This window comes from Lissotriton vulgaris, chromosome 5, assembly GCF_964263255.1.
Source record: "Lissotriton vulgaris chromosome 5, aLisVul1.2, whole genome shotgun sequence".
Taxonomy (NCBI): domain Eukaryota; kingdom Metazoa; phylum Chordata; class Amphibia; order Caudata; family Salamandridae; genus Lissotriton; species Lissotriton vulgaris.
Window position 1 is genome coordinate 1,969,246,758 of NC_141693.1, and position 16,284 is coordinate 1,969,263,041.

A 16,284-nucleotide genomic window follows, 5' to 3' on the forward strand; every position below is an offset into this window, starting at 1 on the left:
CTCTATAGCTTCCCTCTCCAGGGCATATAGATTTATCAGGGTATTTTTAACTGATTTAAGGTCTTCATAACTTATCACATCTGGAGATGAAAAGAGTTCCGGACGTCCAGCTAGAATTAGCTGCGTTTGTACGTGTCTTACCCATGGGATGTTAAGGGCTCTATCCAGGGCTAAGCAATCTTTTAAAATGGTGTGATTCAGAGTAAGCTCCTGGTTAAGCGAAGTTTTCAACCAACCAATCACTGGGGCTAGTTTTAAAATGTCAGATATGTAGCCCAGTCCTAGCTCTGTATGCAGTGCAAAGGTCGAAGTCGATTGGGGGACAGAAAGCAGGGATCTCAGAAATTTGTTTTCTACTTTCTGTATTTTATCAGAACTAGTATACCCCCAAATAACGGAGCCATACTGGGCAACGGACAAACATTTTGCTTTATAGACTTTGATGATGCTCTCCATGGGGCGGGCGCCTAGTTTTTTAGCAAATCCAAGCAGCCCTGCTGCCGCTCTTGCAACAGCGCTGCTTTTGACTAAATGCTGAGGACCCCAAGTGCCCTTTTCGTCGAAGGTCACTCCCAAGTATGGAAAGGAAGGGACTCTCCTAACCTCTTTACCAGCACAGTAAAACGTTTTCGACTTTCTTTTCCTGCCTGCGGCTCCGGCAATCATTATGTGAGATTTCTCTGTATTAACTTTCATGTCCAGTGAGGACATAAAGTCACCAAAGGATAGAAGGAGTTTATTTAACGCCACTCCGGAGCGTGCCAGGAGAACAGCATCATCCGCGTACAGGAGGACGGGTATCTTTGTCTCGCCCGCACGCGGGATGTCAATGTGGGATGTTGCCATGACTGCCTCCAAGTCATTTATATAAAGGGTAAAGAGGAGGGGGGAAGTATACACCCTTGCCTAACCCCCCTCTCTGACTTAAAGTGACAAGTGCATCTTCCTTCCCTAGTTACTCTGACCGAGGTCACGAGGTCCTTATGTAGCTCAGCTAAGTATCCAACCAATGGGGGGTCGAGGCCCATGGCCAAAAGGATCCTCCACAGCTTTGCCCTGTTGACCAGGTCAAAAGCTGATGAGAGGTCCATGAAGGCCATGTACAGGGAGCCCCCCTTCGCGGTTACATATTTATTTAAGATTAATTCTAGATTTAGGCACTGATCTAAGGTTCCTCTTTTGGCTCTAAAGCCATATTGTGCGTTGGATAGAACACCCTTCCTTTCTAAAATCTGGGTCAGTCTTCCTAGGAGGACCCTTCCCAAGATTTTAACACTTGAGTCGATTAGGGAAATTGGCCTGTAACAGGCCGGGTCTGTCCTCTGTCCTTTTTTAAAAATTGGTACTATGGTCGACCTGGCCAGCTAGAGGGAAAAATAAACTCCCTTGTAGCGTTAAAAACATTAGTAAGAATCTTGGAGCTTAGTTCAGGAGCACTCTTAAAAAAATCTGCGGGGACCCCATCGGGCCCCGGTGCCTTTTTACAGAGTGTGTCATTAATTGCTTTTTTCACCTCATCTTGGCTAAAAATAGAGATGGGAGTTATCGGTTGTGTGGGAGGCAATTCACGATCCAGAGTAGTGTGAGTACAACTATAGATGTTGCTAAAATGTTTCACCCATTGTTCATCTGGAATAATGCAGTCTGCTCTCTGATTGTCTAATCCCACGAAGTATGGGTGATTTATAACTTCCCAAAATTTTGCACTGTCTTTCTGTGTTTCAGGCAATAATAAATCATTCCACGCCTCGTTTTTTATTTCAGATTTCCTCGTCCTGATAGCTTGGTTATATTGTTTCCTTAATGACGCTATCAGCTCTCTGTCTCTAGGTTTATTTTTTAGTGCCTTTAGGAGGATTGAGTGGGCCTTGGAGCAGTTTGTGTCAAACCATCTGGAGCCCTTTAGCCTACTTGGCTTTGCCTTTACAGTCAGATCTAAATTGATCTGGCGGCAAATGACATTAAAGGCCTCAACCATGGTGGCGCTAGAGTTGTTATTATCTAGACAGATGGCGACCTCCCCCTCGACTTTAGCCAAAGTATCCTGTAAGAAGGTGATTGGGGTGATTGGGGTGACTTGATCCCATTTCAGCCTCAGATTCTGATCTCTCAGAACTAGTTCTGTCGCGCATAAAGCGTCAATCTTCCTTTTTCCCAAGACTCCCTGAGCAATAATCTCTAAAATTACAGGATTGTGGTCGCTAAAAACTGTAGTTTCTACCTTATAATTAATTACTTCAGGCAGAATACTAGGAGATAAAAAGATATAATCTATAATTGTGCCCGAGTCATTGCCCACATATGTTGGTAACCTCGGACCAGTGGGGCAACTACTTGATTCATAAAGATTAAAGGTAGCTAAGAGCAATTCCAAAGCCTCACCGCGTGGTGTGTGTTCGAAATGCGGTGGGGAGGAATAGGGGGGGAATTCCTCATATTCCCCATGACAATCCACGTGGCATGGGTGAATATTAAAATCTCCCATAAGGATCACCTCATGCTCGTGGTCACTGTTCTCACTATAGGTAGACAGGAATTCCTCTAAGGTTACCAAATGCTCGATTGGAGTTTGACTGACAGGAGAATTATAAAAATTAACAAATAAAATGGGATGGGAATTTGATGTAGTTAGTTCAACCGCTAAACAGTTTTTGGTTTTGGACTTAATATGTCTAGGTTTTCCTTGGACATCTAATGAAATGTATATGGCCAAACCCCCCCCCCTTGCTCTTCTTGCTTTACTGGGGTCTGCGGATACGTTAAAGTAAGAAAAACCATCCAAGGCCAATCCATCTGATGTTTCCCATGTTTCTTGAAAGGCAAGAATATCATAGGATCTAATTATGTCCAGCCAGTTCTTGTCGTTAAATTTGGCTCTAAGGCCAGCAATATTCCAGCTCATGAACACCTGCAGAATGCTGAACTGAGGTGCCAGAAACAGGCTGGGGTCCATCGACATCACTATTTTGTCTTGGCAAAAGTCAATCATTTTGATCCATAAAAGATAACGGCGCATAGCGATTGAACAGTTCAAGTGGCTGTGTAGCTGGGTTAAGCAGTAATGGTTGGTGACGATGAGCTGCTACGTTGTGCCTTGTATCTTGCCCCCATCTGAAGTTAAAGTGCCAGTTGTTGTCCCATCCTGGGGCAGGGGTCCATGGGTAAGTAACGTTCTGCTGTTCCCCATAAAAGAATTTTAAAGTTAGGGGAACCACAGTACCCCTTCTTCGTTGGGGAGGGAAAATGTTCGCAAGGATATTCGGAAGAACGTCTTGATTTGCAAATCTCACTGCCACACAGTCCCCTTTAAACTTTTTCGGCCGATTACCCAGCCAGGAAACCCTGGTTGCTGACTTAATTACGCTTGCCAGATGATGCTTTCCCCCTGGTGCAAGCCGCATGTTGCTAGTTAGCCAATGTAGGGCTTTGCTGCAAAGAGAAGAGGGACTTTCCACTGTTCCCCCTTCCAGCGGGGGGACATTTGCGAGGACTAAAACCACAGGTGTGGCTTCGACTATGAATTGCAGGGGATCCATTGAATAAGCTTGTGCTTGTACTGGGGGGATATTGACCGAAGGGGTAGGGTCTGTTGGAATATTAGCTACTATAGGACCCTCATTAGTAGCAGTCAAAGTTGATAGATGTGGTGATGAGTTCTCCCCAGGCAATTGATTTCCATCTCCTTCACCCACATCACCTCCAACAACATTTCCCCCAGTATTGTTACTCAGATGTGTGACTATCGTATTTATATTTTCAACACCACCTGCAACCAAATTCTGAAGTCCACCCAGCTTCTTAACCTCTGCTTGCAGTTTATCAATTTTGGATATTAGAGGTTTGATAATAGTGTTGATTTTTATCTCGAGGAAATCTGCAATTTTTTCAAAAAAAGCCTCCTCAAAAGTGTAATTAGGTTGATCCTCAGCACTATTCGCTTGTTTAGGTTTTGGGGTAGTAGCCCTCTTCCGTCTTGTCCCTGAGCGTAACCCACCCCGCTTTGGAGGATTCGTTTAGGCCTGGCGGCACGCCCTATAGGAAACTGCTCATCCGCAGAGACATGAGGCTGATTATCTTGTTCAAATTCAGTATCAATGTCTGTGTCACCCTCAGCCTCAACATTAGGTCCCTCAGAGGCCGGGGCTACGTTATCCGATGTGCCAGGTGTTCCTTGGGAAGTAGTGTCAATGATAGTGACCACACTGTGAGCTTCTTGCAGCTGGGTGTCATCATTCAAGATAGATACAGATGTAGAAGGGGACAAACATCGTAAGTCAGGGGATTGGCTCAGCCCCAATGACTCCCTCCTTTGCATATTTATCTTCTTAACAGTCTGAACAAGGTAGTTGTCAATAGTGTTTAGCGGGACTTCATAAAGTTTTTTAGGCATATTTGGGAGTATGATCAAAATTAATCTTGTAAAAACAAACAAATAAAGTTAATAGAGTCTTGAGTAAGCAAGACTTACTTGAGGGATGAATCACAGGAGTTTTTTCATGCAGCGTTTCTGGCCCTGCCCCTGCCTCCTCCTGCCGATGAGGGCCGTAGAGGGCCCGCCCTTTGCCCGGGCTTAGCCCCGGGCGTCCCGCGACGCGGGGATTCTCCTCTCTTTATTGGGCCCGGTGGCGCTCTCTGGCGCGTCTGTCGTCACCCTGCACGCGCCGCCGCGAGGCCTGCCGGGTGTTGTAGTCCCCCGGAGCGGCGACGCGGAGTCAGATGCCTTCGTGACTCTTGGCGGTGGCGGCTGGAACGTCTGCTGCCTTCTCTGCCCGTAAGTGACTCTCGGCGGTGGCGGCGGTAATTTGCTCTCCCCTGCTCTGCCGGGATTCTCCTCTCTTTATTGGGCCCGGTGGCGCTCTCTGGCGCGTCTGTCGTCACCCTGCACGCGCCGCCGCGAGGCCTGCCGGGTGTTGTAGTCCCCCGGAGCGGCGGCGCGGAGTCAGATGCCTTTGTGACTCTTGGCGGTGGCGGCTGGAACGTCTGCTGCCTTCTCTGCCCGTAAGTGACTCTCGGCGGTGGCGGCGGTAATTTGCTCTCCCCCGCTCTGCCGGGATTCTCCTCTCTTTATTGGGCCCGGTGGCGCTCTCTGGCGCGTCTGTCGTCACCCTGCACGCGCCGCCGCGAGGCCTGCCGGGTGTTGTAGTCCCCCGGAGCGGCGGGGCGGAGTCAGATGCCTTCGTGACTTTTGGCGGTGGCGGCTGGAACGTCTGCTGCCTTCTCTGCCCGTAAATGACTCTCGGCGGTGGCGGCGGTAATTTGCTCTCCCCCGCTCTGCCGGGATTCTCCTCTCTTTATTGGACCCGGTGGCGCTCTCTGGCACGTCTGTCGTCACCCTGCACACGCCGCCGCGAGGCCTGCCGGGTGTTGTAGTCCCCCGGAGCGGCGGCGCGGAGTCAGATGCCTTCGTTACTCTTGGCGGTGGCGGCTGGAACGTCTGCTGCCTTCTCTGCCCGTAAGTGACTCTCGGCGGTGGCGGCGGTAATTTGCTCTCCAATTTTATACATGGATTTATCCTGTTATCTTGAAATTGATATAATATATATTAACTCGCCTTTTTGATTGCAATTATTAGACCATTATGCCGTAGGAATCTAAACTTGCATTTAAGCAGTTAGAATTATTGTTTTCTACATGTGTAAATCAGCCTAGATAAGACGTACATGCATTTGGAAGTCTTTTCTTTATGTTAATTAATCATGTGACCTGTTGTCCACTCAGTAGGAGGGGGGTGTGCACATTTGATTGTTAAAAAAACGTAAAAAATTACAACGGTCGCAATACTCGCTGAATGTGATCAAGGGCTCTCGAAGCCCGAAACACATCGTTGCAGGCTGCAGAAGAAACGCAAATAAAGTTTACATCTTGCCTGACTTGCTGTGGTGGTTCGAGTTCCCCTCGCCGCACGTCGGAAGTGGTGGAAATTGCTTGGTGCATATATATATATATATATATATATATATATATATATATAGCGCCAAGATGCTCCTTTCGGAGCGAATGTCTGCGCTCTATAAATACCCATAAATATAAAAAAATATCAAATATATATATATATATATTTGATATTTTTTTAAATATCAAATATATATATATATATATATTTGATATTTTTTTATATTTATGGGTATTTATAGAGCGCAGACATTCGCTCCGAAAGGAGCATCTTGGCGCTCTCTCTCTCTCTCTCTCTCTCTATATATATATATATATATATATATATATATGTATATATATATATATATGTATATATATATATATATGTATATATATATATATATATATATATATATATGCACCAAGCAATTTCCACCACTTCTGACGTGCGGCGAGGAAGGAACTCGAACCACCACAGCAAGTCAGGCAAGATGTAAACTTTATTTGTGTTTCTTCTGCAGCCTGCAACGACGCGTTTCGGGCTTCGAGAGCCCTTGATCACATTCAGCGAGTATTGCGACCGTTGTAATTTTATACGTTTTTTTAACAATCAAATGTGCACACACCCCACCTACTGAGTGGACAACAGGTCACATGATTAATTAACATAAATATATATATATATTCACTGAAAAAACCATAGGTTATAGACCATATGTAGTTAGGAATTAGCATTTACAAAACCTTATTTTACTCACACAAAACCATTGAAATTCGCATATATAGTTAGTTGCACTAACTATATATCGCGCACCCGCAATCCGCTGCTGATGTTGTCACATATTACATCATTCATGACATGGTCAATGACATCACTGATGACATCTCAAATGACATCACTGATGACATCACTGATGACATCTCAAATGGCATCACTGATGACATCACTGATGACATCTCAAATGACATCACTGATGACATCTCATTTGACATTACTGATCACATCACTGATGATATAATTGATGTGATAATAGGATGAACCTCTTCAGACTCTAACATAACCTTAGATACAATCAGTGTAAACAGGCACTCACAGACTGTCACTCATCCATGGAGTTACTCGCACACCTAGTCAGTCATGCAAAGAATCAATCACACCTCCATTTCCTCAACTATACAGTTATACACACCTTACTTATTCAAACATATACTAACACATATTTACTCTCTTATACAATCCCTGATACAAGTTCACAATGATCCATACAGCCACTCACACATTCACTGGCTCTTATGCACAGTTATTTATATATGTCAACTCTCACATGTACTGTGTTTTACATATGTACTTACTTTGACATGTAGCACTGAGATATCCATTCACTCACCAATACACTCATGCACACAGTCAACCGCCCATACAGCTGTTTCCACATGCACTTTTTAACCCATACATCTAGTGAATCAACTGCTCACACATCTATGCACAGAGTCATACACCTCCCAGCCACCCACACACACACTCAGTCTCCCATACAAATACTTGGGCAACCAATCAATAACCCATATAGTTACTCATATAGCTACTGATCAACACATGCAGCAGTTTACAGACATAATGATGCACAAATTAAGACAGTTTAGTCACTAACCCATGCACTCAATGAGACACATTTAATCACTCACTCATACAGTCAGTCATGCACCTACTAAATCCTTCATCCAGACACTTATACATCCACTCATTCTTCAATATGTAAGACATATTTTAACTTTACAGAAACATACAGTCACTGGATGTTGTCATCAGTGATGTCATCAGTGATGTCATTTGAGATGTCATCAGTGATGTCATCAGTGATGTCATTTGAGATGTCATCAGTGATGTCATCAGTGATTTCACTGACCATGTCATGAATGATGTAATATGTGACATCATCAGCAGTGGATTGCGGGTGCGCGATATATAGTTAGTGCAACTAACTATATATGCGAATTTCAATGGTTTTGTGTGAGTAAAATAAGGTTTTGTAAATGCTAATTCCTAACTATATATGGTCTATAACCTATGGTTTTTTCAGTGAATTTTCAAGGTTTTGTAAATGCTAATTCCTAACTATATATGGTCTATAACCTATGGTTTTTCAGTGAATATATATATATATATATATATATATATATATATATATATATATATATATATATATAATTTCTATGGCAAAATGAAACCCCTCATTTTGTTCCTTTTCAAATTAAATGTATTAAGTGTTACCACTTTATTCCAATCAAGATGACTTCAGGTGTGCCATACTTTTGTCATAAGTAAGACTGTTAGCGTTCTAGTTGTTCTTTAGAACACTCTGGGACATTCTGTCATTGGGCTATAGTTGGGCTACATCTGGCTGATATTTGGGATACATTTGTTTTTTTTTGTCTCTGGTGGCCATCTTTGGGCTACATTGGGCTACATTTGGCTACATTTGGGCTCTAACATATATGTAGCCCAATATACATTTTTCAAAGTTAATTTTTGGAAAAACCACTGGAGCATATATCTTGAGACACAGCAAAGGCACATCGGGGTACCAGTCCCTACAATTTTGCCAAGTTTGGTGGAAATCCATTCAGCCGTTCGGGCTAAAAGTGAGTCCAACCGCCCTATGGAAAACTCAATGTTAAAAACACGTTTTGGGACCCCCCTTTTTTCTCGGCCCCCGCTTGACGAAACCCCCCCAAACATTCAGGGGACGCTCGGAAACAAAATGTGCCATTTTCCTGAAAATTTCAGCCAATTCCGTCCTTCAACGCCAAAGTTATTCAACATAGAATTTTCAGAAATCCCTATTAAAAAAAATTCTAACTATATATACCTACTGGCGACCAAACATCCATCCGACTCCGGAGAGTAAATGGCACGTACTCATGATCGGTAGGAATAGGGCAAATTTATTGGTTCAGGTCTCCCACGACCCCACAAAGATAGAGAGACGCGTTTCGCCTGCGCAGCAGGCTTTGTCAATCCCATTTGGCGCCTAAATTTTAAAAGTATATATAGCCCTCCCCTCTAATGCAGGCACTGCAGGCACTGATAAACATGAAAAACAGACTACATAGGTAAATTCCTGTTTGGAAAAACATACATATCATGTTAGATAGGTAAAGTGCATAATGCAAGTTAATAAAAACAAAAGCCGCATAATGCAAAGCCATCCTATTATGTGAATTATGTCCTATCATATACATTATGTCAGTGCATTATCAGACTGGGAGAGTGGCATATAAAAAATAACATTCCTAAACGAGTTAGTAATTAATACAAATACGGCACCAAGGCTCTCAAAATATGCAGCCCATCCAATATATCTATAAAATTAAAGCAACTTTAAAAGACGTGCTCGTTATTGCTGTCATGAAGGTCGGAAACACACATCTAGTCACTGATTAGAAGGAACACATTTCCCTACATAACAGAAGCGGCGAATATGGCAGAAAACTGATGTCATTGCTGTTAACATGAATCATCTGAAACACATTTGGGAGATAACGGTTTTGTAATGAGTCCATGGGGCTCGAACTGCACCAACTGAGTGCACTTGCGACCTGAATGTCTGCCTCGGGGCAGTCTCTACTGGCTAGTAGAACTACAAGGTCCAGAATCCCCAAGAACGGAACTGTCAATCAAAATCCGTGCAAGAGTTCTTACATCAATTTACAAAGTGAATAGAATCCGGATCACTGCTCAAACCCTAAAAAAATATTCCTTTTCAGGGCTGCCACCATAATGTTCAAAAGTAATGTGAAAAAACGTTTTCCGAACCTCCTGTGCAAGAAACACGCTGCTGTGTTGAAGTCAAGGGCGCACATGAGGGGTCGGAGAGAACCGATAAGAATAAACCTCAATATGCCACACCAACCTCACCGCTTAGCAGTGAGCATCCACGGTGCCCAGTCACCAGAGTGCCACGGTATCCTGGTTAAGGGCTTTCTTGACGCAGAACACAGAAAGGCGAGCTGGCAGTTAGAAAACCGCCCCGCTTCGCCCTCTGAACATCCACGCCAGTCATCCTGAATCCACTTCCCGGTGCAATCCCTTGGGGGCTCTGCTACATTAGCACTACCATGCGGATCCAACAAAGGTTGCGGTCTAGAGCAGAGCCACAAATCGACTGGTGGTATGCAAGCAACGCAAACCGCCGGCACTGCAATTTGATCCCAAACATCCATCCAACTCCGAAGAGTAAATGGCAGGTACTCATGATCGGTAGGAATAGGGCAAATTTATTGGTTCAGGTCTCCCACGACCCCACAAAGATAGAGAGACGCGTTTCGCCTGCGCAGCAGGCTTTGTCAATCCCATTTGGCGCCTAAATTTTAAAAGTATATATAGCCCTTCCCTCTAATGCAGGCACTGCAGGTACTGATAAACATGAAAAACAGACCACATCGGTACCTCTTCAATCCAGAGGTCCCCTAGGGGCCAACTAGTCCAACAGGTACCTCCAGTAAGCGCCACGGAGCTGCGTTGTAGAGTGTTGTAAAAAGGGGGCGTGCCCTCTGAACACCTCTCTGCAACGCAGCTCCCTGGCGCATACTGGAGGTACCTGGTGGGACCTCAGGATTGAAGAGGAATTAATTCCCCAACCTAAAACGCACCACAGGGCGTATTTGCACACATGTCACCTCAGGCCCCAGCCCCTTCCTTCACTATTGAGCACAATATTCCTCTAAAATCAGCGGAACTACGAATTCCGATTTACTCACCTGTTATCACAAGAGACCTCAGTGCTGCATCTTTGAGCCCACTACTGATCCTGAAAAGTAATTCTAATCGTAGTTACAGTAACTTGAATTTCCTTCCGTAGGCTAATATTGACTGGTTTCACTTGGAAATTTTTCTAAGTGTGGAGTTTTGGAACTTTAAAAAATTCCTTTAAAATCAGCCGAACTACGAATTCCGATTTACTCACCTGTTATCAGGAGAGACCTCGGTGCTGCATATTTCAGCCCACTACTGATCCTGAAATGTAAATCTAACCATACTTACAGTAACTTGAATTTCCTTCCATAGGCTAACATTGACTGGTTTCATTTGGAAATTCTTCTAAGTGTGGAGTCTGGAACTTAAAAAAATTCCTTTAAAATCAGCCGAACTACGAATTCCAATTTACTAACCTGTTATCAGGAGAGACCTCAGTGCTGCATCTTTCAGCTCAGTTCTATTCCTGAAAAGTAAATTTAACTGTACTTACCAGTAACTTGAATTTTCTTCCATAGGATATCATTGCCTGCTATATAAAATATTTATAAATTGAAAAAATATTAAATAAAAAAATATATATTACAATTTCAATATTTAAAAAAATAATTCAATGTATATTACAAATATATAATGTAATTTAAAAAATAAAATATCTAAAAATAAATACTTTAAAACAATGTAGTATAAAAAATATAACAATTAATACATTTAAAAGTTATCATTTACAAAACCTTTGAAATTCACTGAAAGAACCATAGGTTTCAGCCACGTTATAGTTAGGAATTAGCATTTTAAAAACCTTTGAAATTCACTGAAAAAACCATAGGTTTCAGGCACGTTATAGTTAGGAATTAGCATTTAAAAAACCTTAGAATTTCACTGAAAAAAACATAGGTTTCTCACATGTTATTTCCCCGTTATAGTTAGTTCAGCTAACTATAACTTGCGCGCCCCCAATGCACTGCTGATGACGTCACATATTACATCACTCATGACAAGGTCAGTGACATCACTGATGACATCTCAAATGACATCACTGATGACATCATCCAGTGAATGTGTGTCTTTCTGAAAAATAAATATTTTTTATATATGAATTTCTAAAGGTTGATGGAAGAATAAATGGGTAAATAAGTTTCTAAATTGATGGTTTTATTTTTAAAAATGATTGCATAACTGACTTATTAAGTGTATCTTAGTGAATACATGTATTAGCGAGTAATGTTTAAATATGTAAATATCTGTAGCAGTGTCTCACTCTGTCTATCATTTAAAACCCATGCCAAAAAGACTGCTGGCGTGTGCTTTGGCCTGCTCCGTTCAGCCCAGAAGATTCTGCCCTTGCTCCCAGTGGCCACTCGAAGGCTTCTCATCCAGGGACTTATCATCTCGCGGCTGGATTTCAACAATGCGCTATTCCTGGGCGCACCCGAATCGACCCTGAACAGACTGCAGCAAGTGCAGAACGCGGCTGCCAGGCTTTTGACGGGTCTCCCTAGGCGGCAATCTGCCCGCCCGGCGTTGAGGGCACTGCACTGGCTCCCTGTGAGGGACCGGGTGAAATTCAAGTCACTCTGCATCGCCCACAAAGTCCTGCACGGGGTGGGTCCACCTATTCTTGAGGAGATGGTCCAGCCCTATAAGGCCTCTCGTTCCCTCCGCTCTGACCACCAACATCTCCTTCAGGTTGGCAGGGTGAAAAAGGCAAGAACTGGTGGCAGAAGGTTTTCAATAAATGTGGCCTCCTTGTGGAACTCACTGCCCCTACAACTGCGCTCCGAAGCCAGTCTCTTCAGGTTTCGTAAACTTTTAAAAACTTTTTTGTTCTCTGTTTAATCCTTGCATTCTTGTAGCAGTGTTATGTTCTGATAAGCGCGGGGATGCCTATTGGTAACCAGGCGCTATACAAAACTCAGAATAATAATAATATAAGTGGCTGCATGGGTTGGTGAGTAGCTACATAAGTGTCTATATGGGTTATTAGTTGTTTTTTTTAGTATCAGTATGAGTGTCTGTATGGTTCGGTGGGAGATATTACTTAGCGTATAGATGCATGAATGAGTGACTTACTGTTTGTATGTGTTTTGAAGACAGCATGTGTGCAAGACTGTATGGGTGGATGAGTGAATCACACAGTGAATGAAAATTGTTACGGCGGGCATCTTACAATAGGCAAATGAACATAAAAATAAATGGTTGCAATGCATGTTCCATAATAAACAATACTATTTTCATATGAAACCAATTTGCATCTGTTTGTCATACACCATGGGCTGAGTGTTACAAATATCGTATTTTTACTCCATTTTTGCCCTAATTGCAGATAATAGTCATATGCCTCTGTCACAATAGAATATTAGTTGCAAGAGCCTTTTCCTGTAATATATAATTGTAATTCATACATTTTCTCTGCAATTTCTTAACTCTGTGTCACATGATCAAAGTAAAATGTAACATCACTCTGGATTGGTATGGCCGCAACTGAAATATTCAACTTCGTATTTCATTGGCTTTACATCCCGTTATTCAGTTGCTTGGTTACTGGGCATAATATCAATATTCAAAGTCACATATCCATGCCAAACTTAAACGAGATAAATCCCGTATCCAGATAGAAAACAATTGTCCAAGTTGGCATATACATTTTTATCAGAGAAAATGCCAAACAGGATTTAAAGGAGATTTCTTATAGTATAACCAAAAGAAACCAAGCAACTGAATCATACTGATCATACTGATACCGGCGAGGATTGTGAGCATTGCGGCTGGAGGAGTGTCTGGACTGTCTGCTTGAGAAGAAGCCAGTGAGTATGCTCTGACGGGTGGTGAGATACTCCTGGCTCCAGATCGTGGAGTGGTACAGTGGCACACCGGTCAACTGCTCAAACGCATGAACCCAGGGGCCTAGGGAGCGCGGACTAGCTAATACACAATTATAAGCCAGAGAACGTGCGCAGAGCTTCAGCAGCAAAAGAATACACAATTGAATACAATGGCAAGTGGTTTAGAAGCTCATCGGAAACAGACAGCAGACAAATTATTTTTTGCCAACACAGAATTGAGCCCTGACGAAACACAACCCACATCCAATATTGGGTCTGAAATTAACCTACAAGCCCAGTTAAACATTTTGGAAAGATTGTACAGAAGGGAGTTGTCGAAGTGGTGGGAAGCCGAATCTCTACAACGTTATATAGACGTAAAACGTGTCCCCAGAAGTCTCCGCATTTTTACCATACCAACTTATGAAGACCCGAACACTGATATGTTAGAGGAATGGTCAGACAATTCTGCTGCGTGCTCAATAATCATGATGCAGATTATTGTGAAATATGCACTTAAATTACTACAAGAAATTGAAAAACTTATATCGGAAATTGGTCAACTAATGTCAGAGGAGGCTCTGGAAGAACACCTGAAAAAATTGTTGATTAAAATGGACAAATTAGAAGAAGAAATAACAGCCAAGAAACAAAGAAAGTTCCTGAGGGACTATAAAGACTAACAATCGGGACGCACTCTCACATTCCAAAAGAAGTATGATCATCTTTTTGATAAGAAAACAGGGGCTGTTGTTACGACTTCGAAGGCAGGAGGAGCCATGAGAGAGATTATTGAGAGTGACGCATCGGATGGGAATTTGTCGGACACCTCGACCACTGGCTTGAACCAAGAGATAATAAATGATCCCAAAAAGAAACCAAATTTTTTATTACAATTTCAGATGATCGCCAAAACAGGACAGAAATGCAGCAGGAGGGGGTCTCCCAAAGGGGACGTGGTCGAGGAATCAGAGGAGGAATAGGCGCAACCAACAGTCCAAAAAGAGGAGGAACAAGCGCCGCCAAAAATCCAGTGGGAATGGAGACAAGGAGCAAAAAACAGTAACAAACATGACAGTAGTCAACTTATCTAAGAGGACTCTTTCAATTGATGAAATGGTGACCCTAGCTCTTATCCTCTCTTCTGCCCTTCCTCAAATATGAATTTTGCACAGACAAGAATCGACCTGTTCTTATTCTTTAGGAAGTTGGAATTGAAGAAGTGGTTCTGTATGAAACCAAAAGAAACTGGAACTGTGAGTAACAGATTGACTCAAAGTAACCTTGATATGTGTGATGTAGAATTGTTACATGCATTGGATAAATGGACACAGGATATGGGCTCTACACCGGACTAGGGGGCTTGGGGAGGGGAGTTGGGGGAGAATCCTGGCTCCAGTTTTAAGCCTAAATCTGTATTTCGGCCTAATATACAGTGCGAAGCAATTGAAGTATTTGAAAAGGGAGTGTTGCATGATTTGACTAAGATTTGTTACAAAAAAACATTGGGCAGTATGAAGAATCTCACTAGCAATCAAATCATAGCGATAGATAATTTGAGATCGGATCATGGGATTGTCATTCGACAATCTGACAAAGGAGGTAATGTCGGAGTATTGGATAAAGAGAATTATCTCCAAGAAGGGTTAAGGCAACTTAATGACAGAACCTGTTACTGTAAAACCAATCATGATGAGATATTGAAATCGAACACTGTTTTTAGAGTCAAATTGAGAGAATGGAGAGAGAGGGGATTACTGGAATGGGAGGAGTACCATTATCTATATTGTGCTCATCCCAGAATTCCCATTTTATATCTACTTCCCCAATTGCACAAAGATCGAAACAATTCCCCTGGACGTCCGATAGTGTCCTCTATAGGATCACTATTGGAGTATACATCAAAGTATATTGACCACTATTTGAGATCCTATGTGGTAGCCCTGCCTTCTTACATAAGAGATACCACTCATTTTCTCACAGTAATCAATGGGGTACACTGGGAAAACCATTATACTCTGGTGACCCTAGATGTGAGTAGCTTATATACGAGCATCCAACACAAACAGGGTCTAGATGCTGTTCAACATTTTTTGAAAACCTGTTCTGTTTCCTTTTTCCATCACTCGCAGATGATCATATCCATGATCGAATGCTGCTTGGAAAACAATTTTTTTATTTTTGACGACATCGTGTACCAGCAGTCACAGGGCACAGCCATGGGAACCTGCTTCGCTCCCAGCTACGCAAATTTATTCATGGGCTGGTGGGAGGAGCAGGTTGTCATGGAAATGGCTGAATTTAACAACGTGGCCTCGTGGCTGTGGTACATTGATGATATTTTTTCATTTGGTGTGGCGATACAATATCAGCAAAAGCATTCATTGACAAATTAAACCAGAATACACTGAATTTACATTTCACCGAACACATCAGTAGGGAAGTGATGGAATTTTTGGATGTTTTGTTGGAAGTTGACAACAACCAACTGACTACCAAATTGTTCCGTAAAAGCACAGCTGGTAATAGCATCCTAAGTGCCACCAGTTTCCATCCCCGTAACCTGGTATACAGTATTCCATATGGTGAACTTCTATGCGCCAAGAGAAACTGTAGCACCAAGGAAGCCTATAAAAAAGAGGAGGTAACAATGCATCAGAGATTTCTGAACAGGGGCTACAGCAAGCGAGTGATTGAAACAGCTGTGGTGAGAGTTGAGTCAAAAACATAAGAAAAACTATTACATCCTAGAAAGGTAACGGACGAGTCAGAGAGCATCAGATTCATTACCACTTTTTCCGGACAGTCTCATGAGATACGTAGAATATT